A 16,955-nucleotide genomic window follows, 5' to 3' on the forward strand; every position below is an offset into this window, starting at 1 on the left:
ATTCACCTAACCTGCACATCTTTGGACTGTGGGAGGAAACTGGAGCACCTGAAGGAAACCCACGCAGATGCGCAGAGAATGCGCAAACTCCACAATGTTAAATTGGACCATTAACAGATCTGGGAAGCGTGTCTTGTGCAGTTAATGTTCCCTGCTCCGATACACCCTGGGTGAGAGACAGAGTAAAGCTCATTCATTGCAGGATTCCGCCAAGTACCTCATCCATCCTAAATCCCACTGTGATGGAATCTGACAATGTCCATTCTACATCAAGGGGAGAACACAAGTTTTGATCTTGGTGTTCCTGATTTCCCGATTGGCCATTCTTCCAAGATTCACGCCATTTTAAACTGTCACAATTCACCAATTAGAAACGTAAACTAAGAGATTTTTAAAATTAGTTTTGATTAGACATACCAATAGTAAAGTGTGGAGATCAATTTGAATTTAACATTTGTTTCTGGAGAAATGCAAGGGATCTTGCACCAACTCATGAGTTGACAGAATGCTTCTTTAGTTTCACACCAAAGAAAGCTGACAGATAAGTTGTTGAGGAGCACAGGGATGAGGAGAGGAGGGCGATGAAAGGTCAGTACTCTTACTCCCAGTGCAGAGTTTTCTCGGTGGCGGCCCTCTATAATGTAACCCAGTTACTAACAGGAGCATTCAGCTTCTTGAATACTGTTTGAAAATGTAACATTTCCGTGCAAAATAATAATTTTGAAGCATGTTGGACATGACTGGCCCTGTTAACAAATGATTAACAGTGACTCTCATAATCCTGAACTGATGTGTGTCCCGGTGTGAATTTCATAGTCTTGTCTCAGTTTTCTGGAACACATAGGATCAATTATGGCATTCTAACAACTGCTATGCCATTGTTTCAAATACAGAACACAAGTAACTATTTTGATTAGATTAGATTAGATTATATTACATTACAGTGTAGAAACAGGCCCTTCGGCCCAACAAGTCCACACCGACCCGCCGAAGCGAAACCCACCCATACCCCTACATTTACCCCTTACCTAACACTACGGGCAATTTAGCATGGCCAATTCACCTGTCCCTGCACATCTTTTGGACTGTGGGAGGAAACCGGAGCACCCGGAGGAAACCCACGCAGACACGGGGAGAACGTGCAAACTCCACACAGTCAGTCGCCTGAGGCGGGAATTGAACCCGGGTCTCAGGCGCTGTGAGGCAGCAGTGCTAACCACCGTGCCACCGTGCCGCCCACAAATTTCGAATAAACATATTCAGAAATGTTACTAAACATCTCTGGGGCAGTCGGGAATTGAACTCAGGCCTTTTGTCTCAGAGACAGAAATTCTATCACTGCAACAGAAGAATCGCACATAAAACGCTTATCTCTTCACGATGACGGGAAATGTTTCCTACAACGCCAAGGTCGACGTAATTGTGGGCAATCAATTAAAATTAGAACAATAAACTTAGAATAATAAAAATTGCAGTTTGGTATAAGAGCAGAAACACACACAGATACAGACAGATACCCACAAGTACACGTAAAGACACATATACAGGCTCTCACATAAAGACACATAGTTATGCACATTCACTCAGATGTGCATATAGATAAGACGTCACATACGCATACACGCACAGAGCCACACATGCAAATGGCACTTGAACATGCATCTAAGCATTTACAAAAACTCACATACACCGAAAGAAAAGCTCTTACAGAAATAAACAGGGGTACTCATACATAACCATGAAAAACATAGACACACGGTAACACACAAATGGTCACAAATACATATGCATTCATACAGCACAATGCATTCCTGAAGAAGGGCCTGTGCCCGAAACGTCGATTATCCTGCTCCTTGGATGCTGCCTGACCTGCTGCACTTTTCCAGCAACACATTTTTCAGCTCTGATCTCCAGCATTTGCAGTCCTCACTTTTTACTAGCACCAATGCTTACAGGCATATATGCATGAACATAGATACAACATGCCAAAAATGCCCTCCTGCATGTCGATACACACAGGCACATAAGTGCACAGAGAAAACGTTAATTTCATTATTTTCCCATTTTTATAATCACAAACATATGATGACAGAGGCAGCTTATTTTTTATTTTTAAATCACGTTGATCAGCACATATACGCGGTCACACATACACACAAATTCAGAGTCTCACATGCAGACACGCAAGTGCACTGATCAACAAAACGTGGGGCATTTATTAAACAAGGATATTGGCACAAGCATCAACAAGCATCCACACACAGTAACACAAACAAGCTTATCAGGGCATGGTTTAGGATAGATTGCCACACAAGCAGACATCGTCACATAAGTATAAACATCATCAAAACATGATGTTGCATGCTAACACTTGTTAAGCACAAACATGAAAATAACCTAGTGTAGCTAGAATCTGAAATTGACACATGAACACACATTTTAGACAGCACTAACGAAAAACGAACAGTCACAAAGACATTACGAGATAAACGTCGGCATCAATGACGTGCCATATTAGCATAATGATGCTTATACATTGTGAATTGAACAAAACTTACGTGCACAAATACATGAGCACACCAGCAATAAAGGAGCATTAATATGTTTATTCATGCACAGACTCAAACATGGGCAAGAGTGAAGTCAGAGTAAATCATGACCACATGCACAAACATTAAAGGAAAACCATGCACATCAAGCAGTCGATCAAGTAAATTAAGGGACACATGCACAAAAACGTATTCCTTAACATACAGACCCTACAAACAAAAATATGAAGCAAAGTTCTTATTGAGAATGCAACTTATATTCATAATCTGCCAAGCAATTTCTCACCAATAATAAAGATGAGAATCACATTTGAACTTTTATCTAATGATGGCCACGATTTTCAACTAAACTGCTGTCACAGCTTATATTTAAAATATAATGATATAATTAAAATAATCGTGCCTAGTAAGCATTCCTCAAATAATAATATCCTTCAATAATAGATTAAAAGAAAAAGTAATTTAAAATGTTGTTACAGACAGTGAAGAAGGAACATGTGCATTTATTATTTGCAAGTTCTTGCCGAGAGTCAATAATGCACTAAGAAATACAAATAGTTGCAATTGAGAAACATCTGCCTGCTTTATGAAGATGCAATGGTCTCTAGTTATATGACGTGGATGCAGATAGATCGGACTGGATCAATAAACATTTTAAATGCGTTCTCTCGGATTTATATTCATAGATTCAATGAACCACACTTGGATTGAAGACTATGAGGATGATAGTGGCAACATCTGGACAACTGCTTCCACGTTCACCACCTTGTTCTTCCTGAGTATTTTCTACAGCGCTGCTGTCACACTGGTGAAGGTGAGAATAATCACATCTTTCACACGCCAAACAGCCCAATACGTTTTGTAAAATCTCTTAGTGTACCATTGAATAAAAATTAAATCTGAATGTCCCTGATCATAAATATCTGCGTCATTGCTTTATTTCTCTTTTCCAGGTTAAGTGAATGAGTTGTGGACCCCTTTGATTTTGCTGATCTGCTTATCAAGGTCTCTGAATTCCCAATCTACAATCTGTCCTGTTGCCGACTCTCACAGTGAAATCATTTTTGCTTCTCAGCGTGTAACTGGGATAATTAATCATGGATTTTCGTTTTTACTTTGATATCGTCGAGTTGATTGTCGTTGAAAAAAAGTGTAGCTGCCCAGTTGTTTAAAACCCATTTGTTTTTCTTTTAATTTGTTCCTTATTCAGTATGGTTGCCTACCCTTTATGATGAGCTATTGTATTCCTTTTCTGTTGATGGTTACGATGGGTAGAAACTCACAGCTCCGAGTGCACACGATCTCGTCTCAATGTGGCATCCAGCCATTGTATTCACGTCTGTTAACTTTAACATAAACGTTTGGATAAATTGCTTACTTAAATGGTTAATAAATCTCGAATGAATATGCACTAACCTTGGGTTTGCTTAATTCTTTCTTCAAGTCCAGTGAGTAATAAGGGCGGATTCTCAGAACTGGAGTTTTTCTCGCAAATAAATCTCATGGAGCATAAGTCTTGGGATCTATTTAACACACGCCTGTCAAATCCCACGAAATCAGACTGAGATCTATCAGACGCAGGGATATTACTGAACAGCAACCCTCAAAAATAATAAATCAGAGGTCGATGTTGATCAGGCAAGGCAGCGCTCAGAAGTACTGGAAATATTCAGCCATTTGGATCTATGTGACGCAAGATGGAATTGAGAACCAATCATAGCAACTGTTCACAGCGTCTGGAAACTATCAGCAGAGGGGAACAGTCCCAATTTCTCAGTGTCGGCGCGGTACATCATCCCGGGAACAGTGTTGTGAATCAGTTACGCATCCCATCTCATAACTTTGCATTTTTCCAAAAATGTGGCTTCTGAAACTGGACGCAATATTCCAGGTCAGACAAGCGACTGTTTTATTTCAGTTTAACATAATTGCTTTGCGTTTGTTCGGTACAGCGTACTTGAAGTAAGGTTTATTTGCTCTTCTGTCCACATGTCATGGTACATTCTCTCATTTAAGCACATATACATGGAGGACCCTCTGCTCCTGCACCCCTTTGGATTTACACCCTTGTTATTGTATGTTCCCCTGAGTTCATCACAAAATAAAGAGGCAAGTCACACACTCCTGACACTGAGATCTATCTGACACACCAATATTAATGAATATGAATCCTCAAAATTATAAATCACAGATTGATTTCGATCAGGGATGGCAAAGATCAGAAGCACTGGAAACCCTGCTGCTTTCCGTGTCCTTTCCCACAAACTCTCTGCAAAACATTGAAGCTCTTAGCTTGTCTTCCAATACCCTAACATTTTACCTTAAATTGCTATTAATATGTTTCTGTAATTTGCCTTATAGACCAAAGCACAGGTTGAAACAACAAGCACTCCAAATACTGAATTCCGAGAGTGTACACGATAAGGCGACCTACATTCTGAAACGGCAAATACCCATTAACAAATGGCTGACAAGTACAAAACAGCGGGTGAGATGAATTTGAAATAATCAAAATATATGGAAAATATCCTGAAGCTACAACGGTGTAAGCAAGACCTGAGCAGACAGAATGGATTTCGTTTTTTTTAAATTGTTATTTATATCCAGAATTTTCCTTTCAATATATAACTTTTTATTTCCCATCACCAAGTCACCCATAGCATCTTTATTTTCAGCTACTAACCATCACCAGTAAATTGAATAATTTATGTTCAAAGCCCCTCAAGGACAACCGACACTATCAAAGGTACGGCAGAAGTAGGAAGACCCAAAAGGAGATTGGAGTCAATTTTTCTAGTGGTGAAATATTAGTGCTGTTCTGACAGAAGGTATTTCTGAGGGGTGGTCCAGTAAAGCTATGTGGGTGGAACTCAGAAATAAGAAGAGCATGATTATTTTGAGGCAATTGTAATAGTCTCCCCAGTAGTCAGAGTGAAATTAGATAGTAAATATTTTGAGAGATCTAATTTGTGCGTAAGAGTAATAGGAGTGTAATAATAGAAAATTTTAACCTTCCAAACATAAAGTGGGACAGTCATGGTCTTAAGAGTTTGGATGGTGAGGAATTTGTTAAGTGTTGAAGAAATTTTTCTTCATTAATATGCAGATGAAACTACCACAGAAGGAGCAAACCTGTTCTACTCTTGTGAAATAAGGCAGGGAAAGTGACTGAATGGTTAGTAGGAGAGCAGTTTGGGTCAGGGGTCATAATTCGATTAGTTGCAAAATACCTATGGAAAGGATTGGCATTATATATAAGTTAAAGTTCTGAATTAGACGAGGGAAAATATTGACAGTATAAGACAAAAACTTTCAAAGATTGATTGGAGTAGACTGTATGCGGCGAAAGGGACAGCCAGCAAGAGAGGGGCTTTCAGAAGTGAGATAACGAGAGTTCAGAGGCGTGATATTCCTGTTAGAGTGAAGGTAAGGCTGGTAAGAGGAGGGAACACTGGAGGAATAAAGATGTTGAGGCTCTTGTTAAGAATAAGAACAAATCATATATTAGATATAGACAAATGAGATCAATTGAATCTCGAAGAGTACACGAGGTGCACGGACATTCTAAAGAGGGGAATGAGGAGTGCACGAAAGGAAAATGAGATAGCCTTGGTTGATAATGTTAAAGACAATCCAAAGAGATTCTACTCGTACATTAAGAGCAAAGGAGTAGAGATGTACAACATGGGAACAGTCCTTTCGGTCTCATTTTCCCATGCTGACCAGATATCCTAATCTAATCCCATTTGCCAGTACTTGGCCCATATCCCTCTCAACCCTTCGTATTCATATACATACTAAGATGCCTTTTAAATGTTGAAATTGCACTAGCCTTAACCACTTTCTCTGGCAGTTCATTCCATACACACACCATCCTCTGCATGAAAAAAGTTACTCCTTAGATACTTACAATTTTTCCCCCTCTCACTCTAAACCAAGACTCACGAGTATAGGTTTAGAGTGAGACTCTACACACCACAAGGAAAAGGCCTTGTCTATTCACTGTATCCATGCCTCTCATGATTTTACAATCATTTATAAATTCACCCCTCAGCCTCCAACGGTCCAGGGAAGTCAGCCACAGCTCATTCAGCCGCTGCCTATATTACTCTACATGGCTGTGAATATGTACAGCCTCGAGGGATGGCTTCTTAAATCATGTTGCATTTTATATATTTTTTTACTATTAGTTACTTTAAAATGGAGGATGTGTGCCTTTTAAATTTGATACCAGTAGCACAGACCTGGGGAAATAAACTGCAACCAAAAGAAATGGAAAAACGTAATTGCAGTCCGGATAATCTCACCATATCATTCGTGTAAAAAGTAGTTCCCTGCTTTGACCTTGCAGTTAATAGAGCCTATTAATTAGTCCTGTGTTTGTAATAATTCTCATTTATCTGTCATTCTACATTTAGTTGTTATAGTTATCATGTGGATTACTGCACCTCTCTAAGTGTTTTAGCAAAAATTCAAACCAAACAAAATAAAACTGCAAATTAAATATTTTCTCTAATTATTACAAAAAAGCTATTCAATGACACCAAATTGGAAGAGGAATGTTGAAATATAGTCAACTCTGAGAACCAGAAGACGTTGCAAGAGATTATTAATTAATTTACGGTACGGTCAAAAAATTAGCAACTGAAGATCCACACAGATAAACGTAAGGTGTTACACCTTGGTAGGAATAATGTGCAGGTCACGTATTCAAAGATGCGTATTTAAGTGTGGGAGACAAACAAAGGGATCTCAGACAATTACATCAGTCATTAACCATTTCACCACAGATTCCGAAGGCTATAAAAATGCAAACAAAGCTCTGAGCCTTATCTCTAAAGGGATAGATTTGAAAGTAGGGTCCCTATAAATATTTGATTGACTATAATTATGAGTATCGCCTGTAGCTCCAATTGACATATTATAGAATGTACGAGAGAGAGTGAAGAGAAGATTTACAAGAATGATAAACAAATTTCTGACTGTGTATATCAGGGAAGAATTGTCGTGCTGTTCACTTCTCTCTTGAAAATAAGGTTGACAGTTCTGAAATTATGAAAGGTTTTGAAAAGAGAAGGTACAGATAAAACATTTCTCAATGGGGTGGAACATAACTAGAGGCTGTCAATGGAAGACAGTACCTCTAGAAATCCAAAAGGGAATTCAGCGGAAACTTCTTCACTGAAAGAATGATGAGAACGGGGGATATGTGATCAGCCAGAATAGTTGAAATTAATAGTTTAGATGTATTTCAAGGAAACCAGGTGAGCACTTGGAATGGATGAGAATAGAGAATTACAAAGGGCGACTTACATGAGGAATGATGTGAAACAGCTTGTGTGGAACATAAACACTGGCATGAGCTGATTGCGCAAAATGGTCTGTATTTCCTCTGTCAACCTATGTAGAAAATCACCGTTGTATGAAACAATCAGTGCATTAAGATCATGTAGAGGAATTATAAAGTTTCTCACAAAAAAAGTCTCAAGCATTCAGCACTGAATGTAAATGATTTTATCACATGCCCACTCTTTACTATTTGCTTGCTCTCACTGAAACAGCAGCAATCACAATACTCTTACTCGGATTAGGAGTAACCCTTTGTCCATGCACCAATTGGGGGATTTTAATGACTCATTAATGGCCTCAATAGGATGTGCCAACCTGGTTCTGGGAATGTTGTGTACATTCTAGCACTTACGACTTCTTTCACTCACTTACTTTGATTTACAGTTCCTGTATTGATCGCCACCATGGACAGGAGACTGTTCCAGTATGCAGGTGGGATACCCTGTTGTGAGCCATGAGGTACTTCTTTGGGAGGGACATCGAGCAAGCGTGTCTCTAGGACGCAGGAGGAGGTCTCCCACATAATGGAGGACCCGTCTGCTGCTAATAAACTGCCAGAATTGGCGGGAATAGACTCAATATGGACCACCTGAGTAGCCATCCATTCCCTTTTTTGGGATCAATAAAATACTACGGAGGTGGAAATATGAGAGGCACTGAAACTTCTTCCTTCCCTGGTCATCTTCCACCGTATTATCCACCTATCCAGCTTGCAGCCTGTCCCTAAAGGGCTGATAGAACCCAGTCCAATTCCAATATTCCAGCACAAGAAGGGCTGGCAAACTGGTCAAAATTGATAAAGCTCAACATAGAACAATCTTGACCTGACTGTCAAATTCCAAAATGTTACTTGAGATGAGTTCACCAAAAATGACAGAAGTACAGAAACAGGAGAAGGTTTATTTTATGTCTCAGAAGAGTTAGGAATGATGACCAGAAACACGAAACAGACATTTCCGCCACATCCCATTGGACCCCACTACCAGGGACATATTTCCCTCCCCACCCCTTTCTGCCTTCCGCAAAGACCATTTCCTCCGTGACTCTCTGGTCAGGTCCACGACCCCCAACAACCCACCCTCCCGTCCTGGCACCTTCCCTTGACACCGCAGGAATTGCAAAACCTCCTCCCTCACCTCCATCCAAGACCCCAAAGGAGCCTTCCACATCCATCAAAGTTTTACCTGCACATCCACCAATATCATTTGCACCCGATGCGGTCTCCTTTACATCAGGGAGACTGGACGCCTCTGAGCAGAGAGCTTTAGGGAACATCTCTGGGAGATCAGCACCAATCAACCACACCGCCCTGTGGCCCAACTTTTCAACTCCCTCTCCCACTCAGCCGTGGACATGGAGGCCCTGGGCCTCCTTTACCGTCGCTCCCTCACCACCAAACGCCTGAAGGAAGAACGCCTCATCTTCCGCCTCGGAACACTTCAACCCCAGGGCGTCAATGTGAACTGCACCAGTTTCCCCATTTCCCCTTCCCCACCTCACCCCTGTCCCAAACTTCCAGTTCAACACTGTCCCCATAACATTCCCATCTTCCTTTCCACCTATCCACTCCACCCTCCTCTCTGACCTATCACCTTCATCCCCAGCCCTATTCGCCGATTGTACACTTTGCTACCTTCTCCTATCCTCCTCCCTGACCTATCATCTCCATCCCAACCTCCAATTATCTATTGTACTCCATGCTACTTTCTCCCTACCCCCACCCTCCTCTCTTTATCTCTCCACCCTGCAGGCCCTCTGCCTCTATTCCTGATGAAGGGCTTTTGCCTGAATCTTCGATTTTCCTGCTCCTCTGATGCTGCCTGAACTGCTGCGCTTTACCAGCACCATCTAATCTAGAATCTGGTTTCCAGCACGTGCAGTCCTTGTTTTTACCTAGTTGTTTTTCACATTTTTCTTGAATGCCCGATCTGTGAAAGTGCAATTGATCAATAACCACAAAATTAAAATCAAGTTAAAATGGTCGCTGGGTCTTCAACTTAATGCCAGACATTAAAATAACAGAAGTCTCACAATATTGCATTTCAAGCACTGATCAGCTAATTTAATGAAACAAGGTCATACTTCAAATTAAAAACGGCACACGATGGTGAGTACTTCTTTAAAATTCCTCAATACATTTACAAGAAATGACACTGAGGGCCAAAGCAAATTGCCAACTGTGGTGGCAGCAGGTGCCAACAGAGAAAAGGAGTAGGCGCAAGGAGTGAAACCACTTCTTCAACACTTTGCATTTGCCACATAGTCTAGAAATTTCAGTCTGAGATAAACTCAACACTTTAACGCTCTACTGCTGCTTGTCCTCCACTAAGTACTCAGCATTTCTTGTTCAAGGGAGTAGGGAGAAAATGTGTCAATAATTGAGAAGCCATTTTTCATGAATGTACTATGATCGGGAGTTGTGTCCATGTCATTGTTTCTGTGATATGTCTTATCGAGTAGCATACAGCACTGAAACATTTACATCTTCATGAAACGATTTCTGATGGTCAAACATATGGCCACCAGCTCTACAGAAATTCCTTTGTCACCTTGCTGTTTTGCAAATGAAGCATAACATGGTCATACATTGGATCAAACTTACTTTTTGACTGTCATTTTCTTTTCTTTTGAACTTAAATTGTCAACTTCCTCAGAACTTAGACAGAGTTTGGACTCCATGTTTGTTTCACAGCTTCAATTGAACGCAAGAACAAATTTAGGAACTTCAAGAAAGCACTTTCAACTACAATTAAAGAGGCGACTTGATATAGCACTTGTGGAAAATGGGATCGAATATTATGGGGAGAAAGGTATTGAGTTGGACAATCAACCATGATGGTGATGAATGGCACAGCAGACTCGAAGGATTGCATGGCCTCCTCCTGCTCCTATTTTCTATGTTTCTAAACTGGTTTAAATACTCAAGAAAATCCTGAAGTTTCAGAATTATAAGCCTTCATCACATGATTTAGGTGAACGGGTTACACACTAGATTATTTATTTAGCATATAAAGTTAGTCCATATGATCTCTCAGTATTGTTGCTTGAGGCTGAGATTACAGTACATTAGAAGCTTTCCCACCACTGAGATGAATCTGTTTGCTGGACTCATCCAGACAATTTTGAAGAAAAATATTTTAACGAAAAATATTTTAACTGTTGTGATTCTCCAGTCTCTGATTCCATACCTGTATTTGAACAGGATTAGGTTGTTGTGGACATTACCGCTGCAGCTTCAATATTACTTTTCTCTATATCCGAAGTTGTCTCCAATTCAGTTGTTATCAGTTACCAACACTCTATGAAAATCAGCCTTTCTAATTGAAGCAGAAATTGCAGCAGAATTCTACTTTCCTGCCACAGATGCTGCCAGACCTGCGGAGATTTTCCAGCAGTTCCATTTTTGTTTCAGATTTCCAACATCTGCAATTTTGTTTTTTTTAGCCTTTCTAAAATTCTGTCAAACTTCATCTCATCCAAGTATCAAGTACATTTTTTCACCATGAACTGGACATCAATTTCCTCTTCATAATGCCTCAGCCAGATCCCTGCCCCTATGAAGTATAAACAGGGGATGGATGATAATTGGCCCCAATCATTCTTTTGCTTCGCTTTCACTTTTTGTGACTAAGGATGACTTTTGGATTCCCTTTTAATGTTAGTTGCCAGTCTCCTTTACTATTCATGTCCCCTCTGAACTGTGTATATTTAGCACGGTTCTCACTGGGGTTATCAATAATCCGTATCCTTTGCAAAATCATCCAGGCAATTTTTGTTTTTGTCTTTGCCAACATTTCCTGCTTGTGGAAACGATAAGCTGCACTGTACAGCTGAAGTTGAACATTGCCCAAATTTGTGCTTAAATGTCCTTGTTCAAATGCCCTCTTGCCCCATTGAAATCAGACCTCCTCCAACTCAGAATTATTCTGGATTGTTCTTTGTTCATTTTATACACAAGCTAACATCTTTTGCTACAATGATCAATGCTTCCTTAAGTGATCCCAGTCTAATATTTAATGCAGTTTATGAATGTTTTGTGTATGCACACAGATTATGAAGTTGGCAGTGCGGATTGCTATATCATTAGAATTCTGAACTTTTTAAATAGGGCCGTCACATTCAAAATAATGAAATTGTGACAAATGTTTATAAAAAGCCCTGCTTTTCCAACACAGCTAGTATTTATGCTGCATGCTTCAGGAAGGGATTTGAGAAGGTGCACAAAAGATACACAAACATGTTACCGGAAATGAACAACTGCACAACTGTGTGGCTCGTTTGAAGAAGCTCGGGCTGCTCTTTATGGAGAAGAGAAGACGAAGAAGACATTTTACAAGTTTTCAAAGTCATGAGGGATTTCGATAGAGTAGAGTAAAAGGGTTTGGGAATGCATCTGGATTGTTTACTCTTTGGAGGGTTGTTGCAGACTTTTAGGGTCAAGTGGCCTGTTTCCATACTGTATGGATTCTTCTTTAAAAAGTCCTAAGAAGAAAAGGACACTAATTTAAGATTATCAGCAAATAAAAACGGTTGCAAGCAATTCTTTTTTGAAAGAAACAGCATAGTTTGGAAACTGGAATGGTCTGCCTAACAGTGTAGTGATGGAGGCAGCTTCCACTGAGTTGTTCAAAAGGAATCTACAATTTTCATAAGGAGACGTTTTGCAGTATCAAATAGTAAAAGGACTTGGTAGCGAACGTCCCACGCTCAACGACCACGCCGCATGTGTCTCTGCTCCCACCCCGATCCCCGCCCCCACGCCTAACCCCGTCCCAGTCCCCGCCCCCACGCCTAACCCCGCCCCACGCCGATCTCCGTTCCCACGCCTAACCCCGCCCCCACTCCCAGCTCCAGTCCCATAACAGGTCCGAGCTCCTAGCTCCCAGCCCTGCCGTATTTTCACCATCCCTCCAGACCTCCCCCTCTCTGAGGATGAAAGATTAGTCCTCAGCAGAGGCCTCACCTTCATCCCCCTATGCTCTCGTATTAACGAATTCAACACGTGGCGAGGCATCGAGCATTTCTTCTGCCGCCTTCGCCTCTGCGCCTACTTTTTCAACCAGGACTCCCACCCACTCTCTCACGACCCCTTTTCCCGCCTCCAACACACCCCATCCACCTGGACACTCCGTGCTGGCCTCTTACCTGCTCTCGATCATTTCATAGCCAACTGCCACCGTGACATTGACTGCCTCAACCTCTCCACCCCTCTCACACACTCCAAACTCTCACCCTCGCAACATGCAGCTCTCCACTCCCTCCGCTCCAACCCCAACCTCACCATCAAACCGGCAGACAAGGGAGGCGCGGTGGTAGTTTGGTGCACCGATTTTATATTCCTGAGGCTAAACACCAGCTCGTGGACATCTCCTCCTATTGCCCCCTTGACCATGACCCCATCTCCCCCCACCAAAATATCATCTCCCAGATCATCCATAACCTCATTAACTCAGGGGATCTCCCATCCACCGCCTCCAACCTCATAGTCCCACAACCCCGCACCGCCCGTTTCTACCTCCTGCCCAAAATCCACAAACCTCTCTGCCCCGGACGACCCATTGTCTCAGCCTGCTCCTGCCCCACTGAACTCATTTCTGAATACCTTGACACGGTCCTGTCCCCCTTAGTCCAAGAACTTCCCACCTACGTTTGGGACACCACCCATGCCCTCCACCTCCACCATGATTTTCACTTCCCCGCCCCCCAACGCCTTATCTTCACCATGGACATCCAGTCCCTATACACCTCCATCCCCCATCACAAAGGCCTCAGAGCCCTCCGCCTCTTCCTTTCCCGCCGAACAAACCAGTACCCTCCCGCTGACACCCTCCTTCGACTGACTGAACTGGTCCTCACTCTTAACAACTTCTCTTTCCAATCCTCCCACTTCCTCCAAACCAAAGGAGTAGCCATGGGCACCCGCATGGGCCCCAGCTATGACTGCCTCTTCGTTGGACATGTGGAACAGTCCATCTTCCGCAGCTACACTGGCACCATCCCCCACCTTTTCCTCCGCTACATCAATGACTGTATTGGTGCTAGCTCGTACCTCCACGAGGAGGTTGGACAGTTCATCCACATTACTAACCCCTTCTACCCCGACCTCAAATTTACCTGGACCATCTCAGATTCCTCCCTCCCCTTTCTAGACGTCTCCATTTCTATCTCGGACCACCAACTCAACACGGACATTTACTATAAACGGACTGACTCCCACAGCTACCTCGGTTACACCTCCTCCCATCCTGCCCCCTGTAAAAACGCCATCCCATATTCCCAATTCCTTCGCGTTCGCCGCATCTGCTCCAAGAAGGACCCGTTCCAATACCAAAAAACCCAGATGGCCTCCTTCTTCAAAGACCAGAATTTCCCTTCAGACGTGGTTGACGATGCTCTCCAAAGCATCTCCTCCACTTCCCACTCCTCCGCCCTTCAACCCCGTCCCTCCAATCGCCACCATGACAGAACCCCACTGGTCCTCACCTACCACCCCAACAACCTCTAGATACATCTTGTCATTCTGCCTCATTTCCGCCACCTCCAAACAGACCCCACCACAAGGATATATTTCCCTCCCCACCCCTATCAGTGTTCTGGAAAGACCTGTCCCTCCGCGACTCCATCGTCAGATCCACACCCCCCACCAACCCAACCTCCACTCCCGGCACCTTCCCCTGCAACCGAAAGAAATGCAAAACTTGCGCCCACACCTCCCCCCTCACTTCCCTCCAAGGCCCCAAGGGATCATTCCATATCCGTCAGAAATTCACTGCACCTCCACACATATCACTTACTACATCCGCTGCACCCGATGTGGCCTCCAATACATTGGGGAGACAGGGCGCCTACTTGCAGAATGTTTCAGAGAACACCTCTGGGACACCCGCACCAACCAACCCAACCGCCCCGTGGCTCAACACTTTAACTCCCCCTCCCACTCCGCCAAGAACATGCAGTTCCTTGGCCTGCTCCATTGTCAGACCATGGCAACACGACGCCTGGAGGAAGAGCGCCTCATCTTCCATCTAGGAGCCCTCCAACCACAAGGGATGAATACAGAGATCTCCAATTTTCTCATTTCCCTTGCCCCCACCTTTTCTCAGTCCCAACCCTCAGACTCAGCACCGCCTTTTTGATCTGCAATCTTCTTCCCGACCTCTCCGCCCCGGCACCCTCTCCAGCCTCTCGCACTACCTTTTATCTTAGCCTGCTTGGCACACACTCCTCATTCCTGAAGAAGTGCTTATGCCCGAAACGTCGAATCTCCTGTTTCTTTAATGTTGCCTGACCTGCTGCGCTTTTCCAGCAACATATTTTTCAGATCTGATCTTCAGCACCTGCAGTTCTCACTTCCTCTTGGTAGCGAACGTCGGTATTTTCCTCTTTGAGAGCTGGGCCGAACATGATCAAATCATTGTCTCCGAGCTGTTACCATTGATGGTTGTTTAACATTGCACAAACTGCCAGCTCTCCAGTTAATTCCTAATGGTTTGTCATTTTATCAAATAATGACTAACTTAGTCATGCAGTCAACTAAACTTACTTTGCAATTTACTTCACTTGATCCAGGAGAACCTGCATTCCCATTTTCCTCACCGTTTGCTAAGACAATGTTTCCAGAACTGTAATTCATCAAAGTGCACAAATTAAGTCATTTAACATAAGTAAACTTATCCAGAATTAACTCCAAAGCAGTTCAACAACAAAAAAAAATCGCAGACTTGTCAGTCAGTATTCTACGCCTGGTCAACGAGTTTTCTTAAGTTCGTCAATGACTGTGCAAGATAGTCGTGTTGGTATAGGGTTCTATTCATTTCCACAAGATGTCTACAGTACAACACAATGAGGCAATGCTGGGGTTGGGGTGTGGAAGAGATAGCACAGAGGGAAAAGATGAGAACACCATTTCTTCAGCATGTCACCCTTGTTCATAGCCATTTCTTGGCTATGCAAGACCTTCATACTGAAAGACAAGCAAAATTCAACCGTCCATTGAAAAACTTTGGATGTTTTATGCCGATTCAAGTTAGATCTCTTAAAATGTGCCATCATTTCTGAACTAGTCAAGCAGTTGTTTTCTGTGATTGTTCTCATCTATGCTGGTGTTCACCACGCTGCCATGGGATGCCTTAGTGAGGCAATCCTGACATAATCTTGCAATAACTGCCAGAACTTTCCTTTCACATTATTGATACCAAATATAGCAGATTTCATCTGACCTCAGACCAAACGTACTTCCCAATCCAGTTCCTTTTAGTTCTGGCAAACGTCGGTTTCCACTGAATTCATGGTGTGATGTGTCAACGTTTTCACAGCTGCAACTGGTCATAAAGTATCAGTTAAATCATTTTAAGTATGTCCATGATCACAATGTTAATATTTGGCACTTCATATCACCATCCAGAGTTTTGGCTGTGAGGGCAAGAGCTGGTGGGTGTGGAATAAAGAGGTCAAATAAAGACTTGTCTGCACTGGAACAGAGGGAAAACATCCCAAATGCAAGAATTTACGTTTAAATTCATTACCTCGGAAAACGAAACTCAAGACTTTATACACTATTGCTAATTTATCCCTTTCACGAACAAATGTTTGGTTCAGAATGCGAATATAGTAATTCGTCATTATTCAAATTCACTGAAGCTTCATGTCATATTAGCCAGTATTGGCTGTTTTGTTGAAAAGAGAATTTCATTCCTTTTCCTTTCCTGCTCCTCCATCCGTTCGAAGTTTACTGTAAGATCTGGCCATAATAAACACAGGAGTAATTACACATCTCCGACCTAGAGCAGTGTAATGACCTCAGTATTTAGACTTCTAATAATTGATGACATCAGTGAAACGGTGTGGACGTGCTGCTGCCTGGATTGAATTCGCCATGAAAGACGTTTATAAGCTTGCTTGATTCAAACAAATAACAATTACTTGGGAAACTGCTTGACTCCGTGGATACGCATGGCAGCTGGCCAACTTAGATTATAAAAAATGCAAAGCATTCAATGGCGACACTCTATGGGAGATAGACCAAGGTGAGGGGACCAGGAGTCGGTCACAGTCTGC

At 42.5% G+C, this 16,955-nt stretch overlaps 1 pseudogene; it reads left to right on the forward strand.

Annotated features, from left to right (window-relative positions):
- The first annotated feature begins 13,809 nt into the window (after window positions 1-13,809).
- LOC148139552 (uncharacterized) lies at window positions 13,810-15,034 on the forward strand (annotated as a pseudogene).
- The last annotated feature ends 1,921 nt before the right edge of the window (window positions 15,035-16,955 follow it).

Source organism: Chiloscyllium plagiosum, unplaced genomic scaffold, assembly GCF_037043375.1.
Source record: "Chiloscyllium plagiosum isolate Xiang-an unplaced genomic scaffold, Cpla_swu_hap1 HiC_scaffold_38, whole genome shotgun sequence".
Taxonomy (NCBI): domain Eukaryota; kingdom Metazoa; phylum Chordata; class Chondrichthyes; order Orectolobiformes; family Hemiscylliidae; genus Chiloscyllium; species Chiloscyllium plagiosum.